We start from the raw sequence: 20,933 nt of genomic DNA on the forward strand, positions 1-20,933 counted from the left end.
TTCTCCTTACATGGTATGGTGTAATCTGTTCAACATTAGATATGAACACGGGGTTTTACCACAAACTGCGAAAAATGAGGACGGTGACGTGTGAAATGTACGTATAAGTTCATAGAACACATGCAACGAGCGGAAAAGTGTTCATGACTGATTGAGACGCATTTTCTGACGCGATGGAATCTTCCATCGTCTGTGGCGTCCATCCGAGACAGAAATACTTAATCTTCCGCTATTTGGTCTGTTAGCCACACGACTGTAGTCGTTGACTAGTGTGCCTATTTACAGGCTTGCCACGTTTTTATCTTAGACGCGTAAATGTTATCTACGACTGGCGCCGATGTACCGATTGACTTATCTGTGAATACGTATTTTACTCCGCAGCACGTATTTGAGTCACAAGGTTTTGGTATTTCAGCGTATAAATAGTCATTTCTTGGCACTCAGAACACAGTCACAGAGTCGCATTGAAGACGGATGTAAGGTTCACAGCTGACATATCGGAAGATGTATTGCCGTTCCGGATACGGTGTTGACAGGTAATGAGAAATTCTGTCCGCCGAGAAAACTTGAAGAACTACAGTGGAGAAATCTGTTGAGGACTAGTCATGTAAGAGACGACCATCAACACTGTACTTCAGCGGCAAAGGCTGGCTCCAAGCCTACTGTTGTATGTGAAATTGAGATCAGAGGAATTGGAAATTAGCGAGAATGCATCAATCACGAAAGAAAGCTACATGTCAATTGCCATGTCCTTCACAAGCAGGCTTCAAAAATATCTAGGAGTAACTCCTGATAGAACGTTGTCACAAAAGAAACAGAAAACATCGCAGCAAAGCTGAGATCGCGCAATAGCATGACATAGAATCTGAGTAGTTCCTTATGTGGTGCACAAGCTACAACAGCACCAGTTCTTCTTTAGGACTCGACTACTCTGCTGCCGAATACTGTGTTCCAGTGTGGCTTAATAGTCCACAAGTGAGAAAACCTATGTTCAACTAAACACAGCCTGAGGACAATCGTAACAGATTGCATCAGATCCATCCCTCTTCACTGGTTAACAACTCTAAGACACACCGCACCACCTATCTTCGAAGACTGAATGCCCTTCTGAAGGAATACTCTCCCAATCTGCGCTTAAAATGTGTCGATTAAAATCCAGGCAGTCATCTATCATTCTGGGAGAGTGCAATTCAACATGAGCAGGTATTGTTGACCGTAAGTAATATCAGACGCTCATAAGAACTGGCACAAGACCGGGCGGCAAGGAGTTACCATGACGCGCTGGGAATATAATTAAAAGGATTCGTACAGACAATGTAACTGTGTAGTAAGCCTCCGCCGATGGTGAAACGCTGCATCTCCCCAAAGTGACTGTGGTACTGAACATCAGACCATCAAACACGTTGTAACAAGATGTAGCAGACGAGCTTACCATAGATATGTAGAAGATTTATTTGAAGTGACAGAGGAAGCCCTTGAATGGGCTGAAAAGTTGGATATCAATTCGTAGATTTAGTAGTTTAGTTCTATTTATTTTGTAAAATTATGCAGTTCATTGATGTAACTTGTAATTTAGTTTGTGCTACCATACGCTGAACAAATAAATAACCTTGAGCTACTATTCGGAGGTGACAGAAGTCATGCGACACCTCCTATTATCGTTTCGAACATCCTTTCGCCCAGCATAGTGCAGCAACTCGACTTTGCATGCAATCAATTAGTCGTTGGAATTCCCTTTCAGAAATATTGAGCCATGCTGCTTCCATAGAAGTCCATAATTGCGTAAGTGTTCCCAGTGCAGGATATTGTGCACTAATTGCCATTTTCATTATATCCCGTCAATGTTCGATGGGATGTAGTCGAGACATCTGGATGGCCAAATCTTACGCTCGACATGTCCGGAATGTTCTTCAAACTAATCGCGAACAATTGTGGCCCGCTGACATCGCGCATTGCCATCCACAAAAATTCCGTCGTTGTTCGCAAACACGAAGTGCATGAACGGCTGCAGACGGTTTCGGTTCATTTGAACCAGACGAAGCAGTCCATTTCATGTAAACAGTGCCCACATCATTATTGACTCACCACCAGCTTGCACTATGCGCCGACCGGTGTGGCCGAGCGGTTCTAGGCGCATCAGTCTGGAACCGCGCGACCGCTACGGTTGCAGGTTCGAATCCTGCCTCGGGCATGGATGTGTGTGATGTCCTTAGGTTTAAGTAGTTCTAAATCGTAGGGGACTGATGACCTCAGATGTTAAGTCCCATAGTGCTCAGAGCCATTTGAACCATTTTGCACTATGCCTTGTTGACAACTTGAGTCCATGGTTTCGTGGGGTCTGCGCCACACTCGAAACCTACCATCAGGTCTTACCAATTCAAATCGGGACCCATCTGACCTGGCCATGGCTTTCTAGTTGCGTAGGGCCCAACCGATATGGTTATGAGCCACACGACTACTATCCCGCGTTCAAAGTCTGTTAATTCGCGTCGTGCGGCCATAATTACGTCGGAAACGTTTTCAATTGAATCAGCTAAGTACAAATGACAGCTCCACCCATGCGCTGCCCTTTTGAACGGTGTGTACGCGATATTACCGGCATTTGTATATGTTCATATCGTTGTCGAATGACTTTTGTCAAAAATGGTTCAAATGGCTCTGAGCACTATGGGACTTAACATCTGAAGTCATCAGTCCCCTAGACTTAGAACAACTTAAACCTAACTAACCTAAGGACAACACACATATACATGCCCGAGGCAGGATTCGAACCTGTGACCATAGCAGTAGCGCGGTTCCGGACTAAAGCGCCTAGAACCGCTCGGGTTCTAGGCGCTACAGTCTGGAACCGCGCGACCGCTACGGTCGCAGGTTCGAATCCTGCCTCGGCCATGGATGTTTGTGATGTCCTTAGGTTAGTTATGTTTAAGTAGTTTTAAGTTCTAGGGGACTGATGACCTCAGTAGTTAAGTCCCATAGCGCTCAGAGCCATTTGAAGAACCGCTCGGTCACAACGGCCGGGTGCGGAGGACATTCCAAGACGTCAGACAGACGTATACCAAACGCAAGTCTCAATGACAGTTTACAGCAACTTCATGACTTTACCACATGTGCGTTGTGTCCAGTGGAGGTGAATGTGTGTCGTTTGTATCCTGCATTTCCTTTACGTTGTAGGACACGCCTCCATTGTTTCCCCGTTTTTCCTCCTGAAACACCACCCCGCGCCCCCCCCCCCCCCCTCTTCCGGATAATAAGCAACCTGTTTGCCTTTCCTGGCGGATACCGAGTCTCGGTCTCGGAACAGTGAGGGATCCGGGCGCTCGGTTAAACGGCAGGCGGCGCGGCCGGCGGCGGCTCAGCTGGACACAGACGACAGTGGCGGCACAGCCGCGCCGGCGATCGAATTGGCTCGCTAATGGAGCGGCGCGGCGCATTCCGCGCTTTGTTGGAGCCGGGGCGCCGGGTCGGCCGCTGGCCGCCACAGACGCCGGGGCGCGCCCACACAGCGCCGCACTGGCTGGCAGCTGGCGTGCGCCGCGCACAGGCCGTCTGCGCCACCGGCGCTCTCTGTACACCTACACCTCTGCTCCCCACTCCCCCGAGCAAACCATGTTGCGGCTGCTTTCCTTTAACTTCAACACACCCACAGAACTGGTATGAAATTAATTGAAGGAAAAGACTGAATTACGAATGTCACAACCGCCGAACAGATTAATGATTCAACCAACTACATTAATCGGAGTTAACCAACTTTGATTCCATGCATGAATATGCAAGGAAAATAAAAAAAACAGTGGGATTGCAACTGATTACAGTGTTTCTATTTTTCCTTAATTAATCGAAGTTATTTACCACGACGATATTCAGATACCGACGTCAACCAAAACTACAAGTTTACTGGTTCAAATGGCTCTGAGCACTATGGGACTTAACATCTGAGGTCATCAGTCCCCTAGAACTGAGAACTACTTTAACCTAACTAACCTAAGGACATCACGAACATCCATGCCCGAGGCAGGATTCGAACCTGCGACCGTAGCAGTCGCGCAGTTCCGGACTGACGCACCTAGAAGCGCTCGGCTTCCGCGGCCGGCCAAATTTACTGTGTTAAGTCACAATTTATTCTTATGTCCAGGGCTTGAAACCGAGCGAGGTGCCGCAGTGGTTAGCACACTGGACTCGCATTCGGCAGGACGACGGTTCAGTCCCGCGTCCGTCTTTCCTGATTTAGGGTTTCCGTGATTTCCCTAAAATCGCTCCAGGCAAACGCCGGGATGGTTGCTCTGAAAGGGCACTGGCGACTTCCTTCCCCGTCTTTCCCTCATCCGATGAGACGGATCTTCTCGCAGTTTGGTCTCTTCCCCCGAACAATCCAATCCAACCCAACCCAGGGCTTAAAAATCCGTTAAAAGGTAAATTTGTGCAAGAAAGGCATACTTTTGCAAGAAACGAAACACCGTTTCCACACACGACTGCTAAGGACGTAGCACAGAAATAACAAATTCACTTGAAGTACAAATAGAGGTCACTGATCGAAACATTTTAATGCACGGTTCTGTACATAGAGCAGAAGTAACGCACTGAGGATGAAAAGGTTGCCTTCGTACCAACTGCATTTGACATACGGGAAGACCACTCTAATGTTTCCAGCATCGTACTGGGTTAGTAAACACTGCAGTCACGCCAGGACTGCGCCGGAGTCAAATTATGACCTTCCGGAGGTTGGGTGGGTGTTCCGAAGAAACGATCGGACGTGGGCTGCCATATTTCAGTTGTGTATAAGCCACGAACTGTGCGAATAGGACTACCACTAACTGTGGTCCTGGAGGGCACGGCTGGACCGCCAGCATCAGACGAGCAGCTGTTCCACATCGCTTGGGACCGAAGAACAAATAAGCGCCAATATTGTAGTCATAGCGGCAGCTAGGACTAGGGGCAACCATTTCCTGAAGTTCGACTATGGTTGGGCTACATCTGAGACCCCACTTCATTACTCTCGTCATTATCGATGCTTGAGCGAAAGACGCAAGTGGAAGGATGAAGGGCACAATGTTGTGTTTTGTAAAGAGAGCAAAGCCATACCCTTTCCAACATATGTGCCAAAGTAAATTCTTTCAAAACTTAAAGTTCTTCTGTAATTCTGAAATATAGTTTTTCCTGCCAAGAGAAACAGTCTAATATCTGACTCTCACCTATATGTATAAATATAAAGAATAAAAAACCTTGAACAGCCGGCCGCGGTGGTCTCGCGGTTCTAGGCGCGCAGTCCGGTACCGCGCGACTGCTACGGTCGCAGGTTCGAATCCTGCCTCGGGCATGGATGTGTGTGATGTCCTTAGGTTAGTTAGGTTTAAGTAGTTCTAAGTTCTAGGGGACTGATGACCACAGCTGTTAAGTCTCATAGTGCTCAGAGCCACCTTAAACAGACTTTGAAGATACACAAGTGCGGTGCACTGACTGTCAGTTAACGGTTAATGTGGAAAAATGAGAAACTGTAGCAAGTAGCAGTGCGCGGGAGTTAAAATGGAATGATAGCACAGACCCAGCTGTAGTTAACGAAAATGGAATATTCTCACACACTGCTGGGAAACGGAGAAGTTACATTTTAAGGCATTGACTGTAAAACTCTTGGTTCAGTATATTGGTCAGGTATGTCCTACAAGTCAGACTGACGAGAGGTAGTGAACGCACGGAAACGACGAAACTGAAGTTCACAAGTTCGTTATGTGTGGTGAAAAGACTGCTGGAAAATATGATCTATGCTACGCGTACATCCGAAGTCAAACAAGAAGATGCTTTGTCACAATCAGGTTATGGAGTAAATCACAAGGAAAATAAAATCATCACAACTTGAAACAAAACAAGAGCACAGCTTCAACATAGTGGCATTTGCAGATGATAGTGTAATCTTAGAAGAAAATGAACAGAAATTAATTCACTCCGAACAAAATGGCATGAAAGTTCACTTGCAAAGGGGCTCGCAATTAATAAGAGTAAAACCGAATACTTCACTGTCACACGGCAAATTAAAGCAGATCATACCTTAAAAATTGTTGTTGTTGTGGTCTTCAGTCCTAAGACTGGTTTGATGCAGCTCTCGATGCTACTCCCTTAAAAATAGGTGCTGTCAAAATCGATACAGTAACTCACTTCAGTTGCGTTGGAACATTGCTACCTATGAAAAACACTGTCACAGAGGCGATAAATGATAGAATGGTTCAAATGGCTCTGAGCATTATGGGACTTAACATCTGAGGTCATCAGTCCCCTAGAACTTAGAACTACTTAAACCTATCTAACCTAAGGACGTCACACACATCCTTGCCCGAGGCAAGATTCGAACCCGCGACCGTAGCGGTCGCGCGGTTCCAGACTGAAGCGCCTAGAACCGTGATAGAATGTAAAAAGGCAATAGATGTTATTTGGCATTAGTGGACGTCTAAAAAAGGAAATGTATTCGAAGAAATTCAAAGCTTCGTAGATATAAGACTCTCATCATACCTCTTATCGTACACTTGTGAGACGTGGACCCTAACAAAGTTAGAAGAAGCAAAATTAAGAACCTTTGAGAGGAAGATATTTTGCTGGATTAAAAACAAGAAAACGGCGGAATGGAGAATATTAACAAACAAATATGTATATCATTTATATGGAGAACCAGAAATCGTATAAAAAACTTAAGACTTCGTTGGGTTGGACACGTATACCGAGCTACAGAAGAAAGGAAAGTCTATCGAGAATGTACAGAACATCCTCAAGGAAGAAGACCTCTTGGAAGACCTAGACTGCGGTAGTTCGGCAACATCAGAGGATATGTGAAAATCTTACATCTGATGAACTGGAAAATTAAAGGACGAGACAGAACTACGTGGCAAAGTATTGTGACGTTAGTGCGAAAGGGTTTTATATCATGTGAAGCTTGCTGTTGACATTTAGCATTTGTGCATTTTCTGAAGGTTACAAATGATACCGCAAATTACAGGAATCCTACGACAAAAGCTGGTAACAGAGCCAGTAACTCCGTGCTCCGCCGTAATGAACCAGTCTCTACTACGGTAACTCGCTCCTCACGCAACTAGGTCGTCAGTGAGATCGACACCTATAACACACACAATCAGGGTCGGGTCACCAATTGCAGGACACGTCACTCGTACACCGCAGGCAAAAACTATTAGCCACTGAAATGCCTGTCCAGCCGATTGGCAAAACTTTCATTAAAACGCGGACGTTTCGAAAACGTGGGGGCAATATTCATCGCCAGCCGAGCATCGATCGTGTGAGCCGGACAGACAAAGCCGCGAGTTGTGTGGCCCGCCGATTGGGCGGGGACAGCGGATGGTGGGGGAGGGGGAGGAGAAAAAAGTTTCCACCAATACGGGAAACGGAAGATGGACAGTCGTTGGCGGAATATCACGCTAAACCGCGGGAGTGCGTGACGCGATTCCCGGATGGAGTGTCAGCTTGTATCCGCCGCCGCCGAGCAAACCGCAGCCTGGGAATCGATAGCGATGGCACAATGGCCAGCGGGCGGCCGCGCCGCTCTGTGAAAAGCGCGACATACGAACGGGTGGTGGCGTGGCGTTTTCGAGTCCGCGTCGCGCTGCTGGCAGATCCACTCGCAATTGGCGGCTGGCAGCACACACTGGAGCGCGGCAGGCCCAGGGGACGGACAGCGTGGAGCGGCGCGGCGTTTGCCAGAACGGATGGAAATCTATCGCGCACGTACCGCCAATCGATTGCGGCCGCAGCGATTTCGATTACGCCACCGCAACGGCGCGCTGTGGTGCGGTGCGGCACGCGAATTAACGCGGCGCGGCGACAGCGCGACGCGGCCGCTGGGTGGCGGCGCCCGCCAAAGTGAATCCGCCTTCGCTCGCGAGAGGGCGGGGCAACAGGCCGCAGGCCGCGTCCCGGAGGCAGCGGTGCGCTCTGCTGGAGGGTTCGCTCTGATGTCACACCACAACGAGGGAAAGAACGAAGCTGAGACTGAACCTACAGGACATAGGCGTTAGGAGCGCTGAGAGATGCACTTTGCCGGCAAAGAGTTGACAGGTAATAATGGTTCACACAGGGTGAACATTAATAAAACCGACAAACTGCGTGGACAGATTCCGTGCTGGAACTAGACGAGAAAAGGTCCTATGAACGTGTATCCGGAAATGCATCGTTGCTACAGTAGATAGCTTTGACAGTTCCTCTGAACGTGTGCCGTATGTTCCTTGTTTGTTGCAGTCTGTATGACATGCAGAGTACTGTACGCAGCAGAATGGTTCGGTATTCATGTCGGGAATAAGCCGTGATGATGTCTGTCTGCGCTCCACTGTGTGCCGGCAGCCGGCAGCTCGACGCGGATCCGAAAACGTAACGCCACCACCCGTTCGTATGTCGCCCTTTTCAAGGTAGCGGTCTAGAGGCAGCACGGCTGTACGAAAACCAGTACCCTGACAGACACCAACCATATCACACAACATTTCAAGTCCTTTTTGGGCGTTTATGTGATACTGGTTCCATCCGGACGAACGTGCAGGGAGGCGGCGGACTGTGAGTACACCAGATTTTGAGGAACAGATTCTACAGGATATTGAGACGGACCATGATACAAGCTCTAGGCACGTGGCCCACCAACATGGTGTAGGCCAAACTATAATTATGTGTATCCTACTTGACAACCGCTACTTTCCCTGCCACCTGCAATCCCATGGAGGCCACTTTCAACATCTGTTGTGACGTGGAAGCGATGCTACTCTGTACCGTGTTCCGGAACGATTTGAAGGGCTTATTTCAATAGTGGTACAAGTCCATTTTTGTTCATTCTGAGATACAGAGTCCTGAAGCTAAATGAGCGCTGAAAAATCTGCAGTTGCGGTACCAGAAATATTCGAGTGTATATACTTGAATATTTCTGGTACCTCAACTGCAGATTTTTCAGCGCTCATGAATATTTCTGGTACCGCAACTGCAGATTTTTCAGCGCTCATTTAGCTTCAGGACTCTGTATTTCAGAATGAACAAAAATGGACTTGTACCACTATTGAAATAAGCCCTTCATTTGTTGTCGTTGCACGCACGGAGTTCATTTCCGGGCACGTGTTCATAAGATCTTTTTTCCCTCCATTTCTAGTCAGGCATCCGTCTCTGCAACTTGTCGGTGTTATTAATGTTCACCCAGTATTTGACACGTGGGCGGAGAGTGTCCGAGATCGCATTAAATTTAATTATAAAGGTTATATCAGTCAACATTCACGTACTTTTTATTTATTGGATACAATTATACAATAAAGGTTTTCGCGATTGCATGATTTTCGGTTCATCCACTTCTACATCTACATCGATACTCTGCAAATCACATTTAAGTGCCTGGCAGAGGGTTCATCGAACCACCTTCACAATTCTCTATTATTCTAATCTCGTATAACGTGCGGGAAAAACGAATTCCTGTATCTTTCCGTGCGAGCTCTGATTTTCCTTTTTTTAGTATGGTGATCGTTTCTCTCTATTAGGTCTGGGTCAACAAAATACTTTCGCATTCGGAGGAAAAAGTTGGCGATTGAAAATTCGTGAGAACACGCTGCTGCAACGAAAAAGCCTTTGTTTTAATTATGTCCGCCCCAAATCCTGTATCGCGTCCGTGAACCCTCCCCCCCCCCCCTTTCAAGACAACACAATTGTGCTGCCGTTCTTTGAATTTTTTCGACGTACTCTTTCAGTCCTATCTGGTAAGGATCCCACATCGCGCGGCGTTTCGTCCAGAGCTCCAGAGCTGCGTATCTTCGGAGGTGATGCTGGCTACACTAAGTCTACCCGACTGACGAGTTGGACTTAGGAGAGCGACATAAATACTGTGGAAAATGGACGTGGTGGAGTATAAACGTGATCAGCCGCAGAGACAATCTTTGTCAGAGATAAACCTCGACAATCGATTGTCGCCTGTCGAGGAAAAGAACTTGCATATCCATTACGCTGTGACACTGCCCACACATCATTTAGTTTCATGGCTTCTTCTTTCCTGTTAAGGTTATCACTATGCTTACATATTTCAATGGCTTTTTTATATAGTAGTGAATAACAGTTTGTCATAGTAGCGATAATTTTAATTTTGGAAAACTTCATGATTTTCTGACGGAAGAGAGTGCTCTGCTACAGCTGATTTTTCTGGTCTCCTCTAGTCGGCAAAGACTTTTATGTCCTTTGAGTTTTATAGTCACGCTTCTCTTGGTACTCGTAATTCCACTATAGACTCTTCCACAAGTAGGCGAATCTTGTATACTCCATTTGCTGTCAGCGGATACGTTTGTCCTTTACAGATCGGAATGCATGACATATATTCATACTTTGTCTTGATGTAATCGCTTCTTACAGAATATGTCAGAAGTTTTGCTTCTGCGCCATCCAGCTAGGAATCCTTTCAACCTCAGAACGACTGTCTGTGCACATCTTGACTGACGATATTCTCTTCGGATCCTGCTGGTATGACGCATTGTATATTCAAAGATTTAATGAGCATTTTCTCACACCATTCTTCTCCAACAAATATGCGTCCGTACTGACATCACAATAGACGAGCCGTAATTGAGTACGAAACGTGTGTACGGCGAGTAGAATGGAATCAGCCTTATAATCAGAAACACACCAGAGGTCTATTTGATTCCACGAAGTAACGTGTAGCTGTTATTTCAGCCCTGGGTAGTTTCAGATGGTACTGCCTTTGTGGCAGCGATTTTAGCGTATTGATGCGAATCATTATCAGCAGAAGTGGTAGCAGGCTGAGCTATCGTTAGATTCGCCCACTGCGCTGCAGCAACACTTTATGTAGCAGGAGAGAACTGGTCAGCGGAGCGGCTGCCTCGCGTGACCCACCACGCCCTGCTCCAGTGGCCAGCAGAGGAGAGCCGACACCGGCTGCGTCAAAGCGGCTCTCGAGGGCGCTCGACGAGGCTCGAGGGCCGCGTGCCGGCCAAATGCAAGCTCTCCACCCGTTTAGCGGCCACCGGCAACGACACACGGCCGCTCCTACAGCCGACGGCCGATTTGCTGTCGGGCAATATCGACAATTTCCAACGATAAGACGAGTGAAGCGTGCCTCGCTTTGCGAAGAGAGCATACCGTGCCTGGGTATCATGAGCGGTGCAAACGTCAAATTCGTAATGACAACCTTCGTTAAATTCGTCAAATAAGTTACAGTCGGCTGTGCACCCGAGATAGGTTATATTACGTCTCTGTTTGGCTTAGAAACTTCGGTCAGAAAGTGTACGTAGAGAGGGAGTCATGTACTGTAGTATCTGGCAGGTACAGGGCACAGAAGACAAAATCGAAGCAGCATAATAATTAAGACTCTGGATTCGTAATCGGAACGACCAGAACTCAAATCTTAGTTCCACTACGGCTAGTTGCATTTACCATGAATCTCAAAACTCATCCCAGACTAATGTTCGACCAAGGTCAGTTGTATTTACCGTGAATCTCAAAAATCATCCCAGACTAATGAGGGGATGCATCTTTCACAGAACCATATAAGACAATTTCCTCTATCGACGATCTTTCTGAAATAGTGATCTCAAACATTCCTGCTTTGCCAAAATAACTTAACATTTCACAGTCGTAAACAAGGTATCACATGACAATAAAGAGAAGATTACAGCAAACTTTATAAAGCGCACATTCGCAGCTATAGGTCTGAATTCTTGAAAAATAGACTGCAAGCAGTTGTTGTTAGATTCTCTAATACTACTACTGCTTTCACAAGGTTAAAGTTGCTTCTTCAGGTACATCTAATACAGAAGAACAGCGCATTAAGGAATTAAAAACCATAAATTTTTTTTAGAAGTGGCAATAGGGATTGTAATATAGGTACAAAATACGTAGCTCACAAAAGCAAATTTGAATATAGTGGTTAACTTACTTTATTTTAGATTATTTGGCGGTTCTTAGCGACATGCATCAGACCCGTTCCGGTAAGTTTCCTTCTTTTGCTTCCCTTTGCCGTTCTTTTATTCATTTTAATTTTATGTTATGTCCTATCTGGTGATCTTCACTAAGTCCTGTCTTTTGATCGCGACTGCTGTTTTATACTGTATCCTTCTTTCACAACTTCGTTGTTCTTTACAGAACTGACCTTCTTTTATGGCTGTCTCTTCATTCCGCCTGTTTCAAATTTTGACTTTCGTCACTATTCGACTAATTTATTATAACGTTACTGGGATTGATCTGAAAATAAGTAAGTTGACCATAGTATTAAAATTTGTTTCTCTCAATTTCCTGTTTTGTACTCAACTATAATTGTTCTTCCCAGATTCTTGCTATTTTAAAAAAAAGTTTTAATACCTTTTAATTCTCTCATGTGCCATTCTTCTTTGTTAAATGTACCTGATGATGCAACTCTGACGTTGTGAAACCGGTAGTACTGTTAAAGATTCATGCAATAACTGTTTGTACTTTATTTTTCAAGAATGAAGAAAGACAAGATTTATACTGGTGTCACCTTATGCTGTTAAGTAGCTTCAGTGAACACATGACGATTAGTTGTACTCTAACGAAGTTTGTTGGCATTGTTTTAGGTCCAATCACTTTGGATACATACGTACAGTATTATCAATCCTTTCACATCGCGCCAACGTTATAGTTAGTTTTACACCTTCAGCATCAGTCCACTATCATGAAATAATTACTAACGTACTCGTCAGTCAATTTTTGCTTTTTTTCCACATTACCCACGTGGTCAGCAAAACGTAATCAGTTCAGTTTTTATAGTCTATCTCCTCTGTCTACACTAACAGCCTCTTATAGTCCACACACGTACGCGCAGAATTGCCAGATTCAGCAGGATGGTTTCTTCACATTTTCGGTCTTACATGTATGTGTTGCTGTTTGAGCGACACAATATTCCTTACTTCGCGCTGTCTGATCGGCACTAGTAAAAAGTGGGAGGTATAATAGTACCGATCTCCCATCAAAAGCCATGACAATAATAAACTGCGGTTAATTGCGATTCATAAATGTGCAGTCCATCTGAAATATTAAATGAAGCGTAACCCTCTAGCCGTACACTACGTAATGGTACTGCTTAAATACAGTATTATCAGTTTCAAGAGCAGCGAAATCGTCCACGTGCAGTCCCGCTGTGGTAATGTTCTGTACGCCACATTTTTGCATTGGATCATCTCACAAATCCTAAAATAATAACTTCTACGGGTGATATTTAGAAGATTCCTCTAGTTTGTTCATTCCCAGGTGTAGCATGCCATTTTATGCATCATTTAAAAACAGCACCAGAAAACTTTTCATTCTTCTCCCCTACCATATCAAAGGTAATTTCGGTGAACATTTGAGGGGTTTTTGAATTACCTACACTGTTGCCCCGACCCTCCATTCCCTACCAAGTCACTTATCCAGTGTGTCCGTGTCTAGGAATTGTTATCGGGTTTCATCTACCAACTTACATCGTTTCACACATACATATTCGCTGTCAAGATATGCTGTCTGTCCGTTTTCTATTTACTGTTTGCGTGCTTCCAACTGCAGTATGTACTACCTCTTGCTTTATTGTCTATATTTCGTCTCCAAGGACTCAGCGCGCAATAGGACGATAAACGTCAGTAAGTTCTCCTTCCAGCAATAACAACGTCACCGAATACATATAAAACAGGCAAGCTAGATAAGTAGTACATAATTTCAAGGAAATTAAATATGTTATCGTGTTATTGCACATTGACTCTTTGGGTGAATGGTAAACTGCAAATACAAAGGCCCGAAGTTCAATTAACAATGGCTTCTATTATTACACTTTAATTTATCGCTTCTTTCACCCCTGGAAATGATATGTGTAGTGGTCCACAGTTCACGTTAAACTATTTACCTCTAATACTAAGTAAGTCAGTTCAAGGCCGAACGAAGCAATGGATGTATCACATCCAATATAATTTAGAACCGCGGTCTTCAAACCAATCTTCGATTTTAGGACAGCTTTACTTATTTATTTTAATATGAGCAGGAGTACCACTATCCTTCAATATGGGGACTGTAATTCACTCTGCAATGTAGTCATTTAATATTTACTTTATATTAAGGACGAAAGCGCCCTTGTCCAGCGTATTCGCAATCAGAAAATCGGTAGGGAGCAGACAAGCACGAAAGAGGACAAAGGTGCAGCTTTTCGATCGTTACCTCCGGACGCAGAAACAAAAATGCAGGAACTTGTGCAGATGTTGCAGAGAGCAACTGGCTGTGAAAGAGCATTTGATCTCTGAATATAGCTACACGCGATGCACTGGAATATGGTGGACGGTCACAAGCAGAAGGGCAGTCACGCTGCTGCGCCGCCAAATTACCGCGTTCCAGCACGCAGGCGGCTCACGTAGACTGTGGTGACAACGTGTCACGACATTGCGTGCAATCGCACGCAGCCAACAATTCGGAGCGTGCTCCACACACACACACACACACACACACACACACACACACACTCAAACAACACAAGACAACACAAAGCCATCCGTCGGGAACGAAGAGCCGGCCGCTGCCCTCGCTGGCTGCCTCTGCGTGTCGTTCCGCGATTCTGTACAACTAGTTTCCTCCTTTCTGCAACAAGTGTTAAGTGGTGGACAGGTGTGCCCCTTACGATGACCCTACGCTTCTTGAAATGCTGGCTGTATTTGGTAGGAAATAAGAATATCAATTATGTTACACCAGTATTTGGAAGTAATAACATATAATATCAGTGGAAATAATACACTGCAAATTACGGTACCCGATCTTAAACTTAAGTGCATAGAAAATACTCCAATATAAAGAACGACTGAGTATGTTTACAAACATTTCGTAATATTTAGTAATGTTCAGTAGAAGCACAGGACGAGTCAGAAAATGATTCAAAATCATATTCACACTAATTAGATGATTAATTACTTTGTAAAACGTAAATGGTATTTTGCTGCAGTCAGTAGCGCGCTAGGGACACTTGAAGAAAATGTCCTCCGCAGATGGGGACGAAACGTTGGGTTTAAATGCGAAATCCATTCCACCATAGCATAATAGCTCGGACCATTTGATTAACTGTGAATTAATTACTTAGTTAATGACATTAACACCTCTCTTAAGACAGGTAATCTGTGTAAAATCGAGAACAGAAATGAGTAGAAATATACTCTTACAAAATATCCAATTCTGTTACGCAACGATTCCAGCGAGGATTTATTATTCACTGAATTACTTTTTGTTGTTATTCGTAACATCACAAAAATTGCACTCAGACTGATGCAGTATTATTATCCAAAATCTAATCAAAGTAATAAACCAAAAGAATGATACAATTCGAATGTCATTTTTGCAGCCCACTTAAATACGAGGGCTATCTGGAAAGTAAGTTCCGATCAAGCGCGAAATGGAAACCACAGTGAAAATCCGATTAAGCTTAGCATCAGTATGTTCGTCGATCGCGTCACGTCGCTCTGTTCAGTTCTGAGGACACAGCAAATAAAAGTGCGTAAAACAATAGTGTCTCCCGCCGAGTATTAGGGACTGATGAGGGATTTCGCCTAATATCATGCAGCCCACATAACACAGAAGTCCGACGTTTTCTTTTTCTTCTTGACAATCCTCGGCGGAAACTTTGCAGCGGCAATGAAGATGCTCCTGCATCACTCACAATACAGCCCGTAATTGGCTCCCCTGGCTTTCATCTCTGCTCACATGAACCGCTGAATGTGAAGACAACGTTCTCGCACAGACAACAAACTGTAGACAAGGATAGCGAAGTGGCGGAAATCACAGGGACCTGCCTTCTATGACAAGGGTATTACTGGAAAGTTGGTACAACACTACAACAAATGTGTAAGTCGGAGCGGCGACTAAGTATGAATGTCTGGAAGTATGAATTAAAAAACGCCTTCAGTCACAAATTTTTTTGTTTTATGGAATACTCGGTGCATTTAGGACCCTGTGGGTGCATCATCAGGTGTAAATTGTCTTAATACGTTATTCACTTTTGCTCCTGAATGACGTGAAATGCACGTTCCTCTCATGAAAAGGTTTAAACCTCCGTGTTTAATAAAACACGAACATATGTGACTGGAGGCATTTTATTTCATTCTTCGAGTATATCGAATACAGTCAGATTTGTAACTGCTAAATATCCACAAAATTAAAATCTAGAAAAGTGCTGGAAGGTGTAGCTAACTGTTGCAATTAAAACATTTTTAGTTTTTCTCAGTGGTTCCCATTTCGCGACCGATCGGGTCTTACTTTTCCAATATCCCCCGTAAGTATTCACAGCTATGTTAATTCACAACAACTGCAATTTTAATTATCTGACGACTCCAGAATATCAGTTTATATTGAACCTCTGTAGAGGTTGCAAACAGCAGTACCAACAGTTCTCGAGAGACTACTTGGCTTCCGTTCAGTATTGTATATACATTGTCCTTGCTGACATTTGCTAATTATGTGATGCGCATTTGGTAAGGAAGTAGAGTCTCTATAAAGATTATGTTTAGCGTATATGAAAAAAAAACCATAGACAAGATGGTGGAGTGATGTGCGGTAGGTTGTTCGAGGTGATCGGAGAGGAACAAATTGTTCACATTCTGGAATTAGAGTTTATATTATTTCATTTTTTATAAAAAATCCTGTGACCTCAGATCAATCCAGGCACAACGAGAAGCCGACTACAAATTGCAGAAAAAGCTTTATTATTGAAATCGAGGAACTTCTACTTCTTGCTAACATGTGCTATACACGTGCTGATGACGTACGTAGGATGCGTAAAATATGGTGTTAAATAACGATCCGGCAAACAGACAAAGCAAGGGACCCAACGTGAGAGTTGAAACTTAATTTAGGCTAAAAGAGGTAAAACAGACGCAAATCCTGTACCAAATAAGAGTGGGATTCCAGCGAGCCCTGAAGCTTTGTTCGGTTTTAGCGACTTCAGCTGTTTCTCAACGCTACTGACACTATTATGTACACCATTAATCCAAGTGGTGGTGTAAGAACCCTCTACCGCGCAGTGTTGCTCTTAAGCGAAGAGATGTCTTTTTTGTTTGTTAGCAGGTATATGTCTGCAATCTTGGTACATGCTGAAATTCCAGCACCCCAGTACCGAAACAGAGTCCTATGGAGCCAAAACAAAAAGTTGATAAGTTCGGTATCGTGCGGTAATCCGTTATCACCTCAGTGAAAATGCTGAAACTGTTTCAGACCAATCCGAATGACCTCTTCAGCTCTCTGTATTGACCTGACGCAGCTTTAACATTACCGTTACATGGTAATCATATTTTGTTCCTGTCAACTTGCACACAAAAACAGAAATATAAACGCAATGAACATGTTCTAAATTTTCAATAATGTTATAAACATTCAATAGAATGCAGATGTTGCTTGTGTGATGTAGAGAGCCTTCTCAGAAATATAAAGAACATTAACTGCTAATGTAATAACTATACTGATATTTATTTCAACACAATCTTGGTTCAGGTTTCCTTATTCATATTTACTTGCGAAACATAAGTTTTCAGGTACTTTTTGTAATGACATTTTATGTATACCATTTAATAAAGCGCGTCCTGTACAAAACAAATGAAATAAAACTCTTAACGGAGAGCACGCAATGTTTTGATATTGACAACGGAAACATCGTTTTTACAGCCACAAGCTCTCGACAACACCACTGTATAATTTTGTATTTAAATTAACTGGAAACAGAACTTGTATGCAACATGAGTCCCAGGAATTAGACACAGCGTTACATACAGCTTAAGGCAACTTCCCTGCGAATGCGCTTCGAGAAATCAATTTTTTGTTTTTCATTTTAAATTGACATTCAGAGTTTTTTGGGACATAATAATGGTTAAGAGGACTGAATTGGACATTCGGAAGTTGTTTAAAAATCAACTTTAAGGTTTCTCGGTGTGTGTCCATCCCCATGTTTCTACTTCTTTCACATGTCAGCGTTGTCATTAGACCCCTGTTCGAGAAAAACATACTATACAGTTCTTTGTCCAGCTGACACCCCTGTTTGAAGATACGCTCTGCAGTGCTTTTGTCACTCTTATATATATTTGCTCTTCGAGCGTTTGTTTTCCTTATAAACTTTTCTGTGGTTTGAGTTACATCTACTTTCTCATTCTCGAAAGTTATTATGACTAATTCGTTTTAATGTGGGGCAGTTAGTAAGTGTGAAGTTCTAAAGTTGCTAGGAATGTGTGTTGCTGGTCCCGATCGCTTACTGATTCCATGAGAATGGCCGAATTTGAAAAGTGCGTACTTGAGGCAACTAAAGACGCCAGAATAACAAGGAGAAACTAGAACAGGTAGAGAGACGAGTAGCATGAAAGCCAGGAAGATTACGCACCTGAAGTGCATTACGAGCAAGAGAGATAATTTATAGATCAAATATAGCTCTGAATTGAATCTCCCGAGAAATAAACTTTCTGACATGTTTGCTTTATGCACAAAAAATCTACTTGAACTAGAAGTGTGAAATTTTTTGGGCCGTGTCAGGGTACTATTTGATTTCAAGGTACTATTTAGAAGAAAGTAGACTACAGACACTAACGTGTTGTCAACGGAAGGAAAATACATCCTAATTAATTATAAAAGATAACCTTAATTTTTCTAATCAGATGTAAATATTTCTAGAATAAAAACTTGTGGCTGAAGTGATATGATTATAGCCTATGTTTTAGATAGACATGTTGTTAATGTGTACTTAAAGTTTCTATCACTTGAGTAAGATAGTTAGTCAGTGCATAGGTCTAAAAGTGTGGGTAGGCACATAGAAATGTAATTTACTGAACTTCACAAAAAAATTGTAATAAAATCAACGTGTGAATAAATGCGGTTAATTTCACATCAAGATGTTCATCAAGAATCATTCCTATTGTCCCACAATTTTTTTACTAAGAGCTCCGGTTTTTCAGTGAGTGATGCGTAAAATTTATGAAAGTTTTGCTAGGAATTCACAAGTAATTTACAATAGCCATTTCGTCTGCGTTAATTTAAATACCCTTCATACTATGGGCTGGCCAATAAGTGAACCAGTTTCAGATAAATTTAACGTTCCGCACGCAGTCAGCCTGATGTGAATTGCTTCCTCCAGAATTTTGTTCACAGCTCTAAATGGACGTTCTTTGTATAGTTCAGATACCTGTACTGCATATAATATCACACGTCTCAAACAGCCCCCTCTACCATTCGAGGTAGACAGTGAAAAAATCTCGCGTGTCTAGCAAATGTTACAGTAAATACCTCGACAAATTGAGCCAACAATTTAAGAAAATAATTCGCTAGTTCGTGCTAAAAGGAGAACTGGAACCTGTGCACTGATCGATATCAAATTTTACATTGTGAAGTACAATCGACAATTGGTGATCGGTTCACGCTCTGTGCCCACTAAAGTCACGGGACGTCACGGCCTTCAGGGAGGAGGGTGCGTGTTTGTAACGCAAGGTACTGCTGTAGCGTGCCAGCTGCCACTCAGCTGACGTGTGCCGCACGGGGTGCAGGATGCGGACGTCCAGCGGCGCCCCCGCTGGGCGACGGCTGTAGAGAGGTGCGCAGTCATTAGCGCCGGCCACCGCAGCACCTGTTTCGGCACCACGGTCCGATGCCGCTGGCGTGCTTTGCGTGGACTCACGGTTCCCAGAAACGGCTCCTGTCTCTCCCATGTGGTGGGCATCTTGAAATCTAGCCTTCTCAGCTTCAGTCCCTGAACGAGCCGACGTGGACCGAGAATACTGACCTTCTTTGGATACAAGTTTAGTCTCGGGCTTTGCGCTGCTTCATAATTATTTCCTTATATTTACTTGCTCCTGGCGTTACAGTGCAGCCGAACCAACTGCCGAGCTGAAGCATTCAGGCCTCAACGGGAGCAATGGCACACTACGAATAGCGACAATCTTTCATCACATTCACTGAAATATGACGAATGGATTAGCATAAACAGTGTCTCATTCACCAACTCTTTAAGGGATTGCCGAGAGGTTGCGTTTTAACCCAGGGTTGTGGCGCACAGTCTCCTTATCAGGGAAGTTACGCAGCCATCTCTCATTCGTTCATCCGCCAAATTATTGTGGTGGACGTTCGTTCCATCCACCACAACTTCCAAAACCGGGTCAAATGCTATCGCACTTGGATGGCAGTGTGATTTAGTAGACACAGTTAAGGCGTGACTTACGCTCACATAAAAAGCGTGCTGCAATTTTTATCTTCTTGTCAAAATATCCGTATCTATAATGAACATAGTGGTGGCAACTTTTTGTAATTGGAAATGTTTTTGACAGAGAAAGATATTAAATATTCTCTCTCTCTTTGGTTATATTCTTCTCTTTTCTTTACTTCTCTTCACCTGAAACCTTTATCTAAGACGACGGTTCAATCCCGCGTCCGGCCATCCTGATTTAGGTTTTCCGTGATTTCCCTAAATCATTCCAGGCAAATGCCGGGATGGTTCCTCTGAAAGGGCACGGCCGACTTCCTTCCCCATCCTTCCCTAATCCGATGAGACCGATGACCACGCTGTCTGGTCTCCTTCCCCAAGCAACCAACCAACTTTATCTAAGAACTAAAGTGGCTAATTTCGATTTCTACTGAAGGAAACATATTTTAACACCAAAGCTGATGTTTATTTATTGGCTGCCTAGTTTCAGGCTTTTCCCAACCCGTCTGTTACAGAGGACAATAATTGTTTTCAGTGGATTTGGAGAAAGTGGATAATAAAGGGATCAGTGGTAAATTGGTTCATATGCTAACTACTTACGTAACTGCATTTAGGATACGGTTGGTGTCTTATGTCATCCCACTTAAATGTATCTCATATGCTATATCTGTTAAGATGTAGTTACACGTTACAGTATAATGTTAACGCATGCGCATAATACACTGAATACGGCGCTACGGTTGGCAACGCCTGTACAAGACAAGTGTCTGACCCAGTTTTTAGA

This window comes from Schistocerca americana, chromosome 2 (assembly GCF_021461395.2).
Source record: "Schistocerca americana isolate TAMUIC-IGC-003095 chromosome 2, iqSchAmer2.1, whole genome shotgun sequence".
Classification (NCBI taxonomy): domain Eukaryota; kingdom Metazoa; phylum Arthropoda; class Insecta; order Orthoptera; family Acrididae; genus Schistocerca; species Schistocerca americana.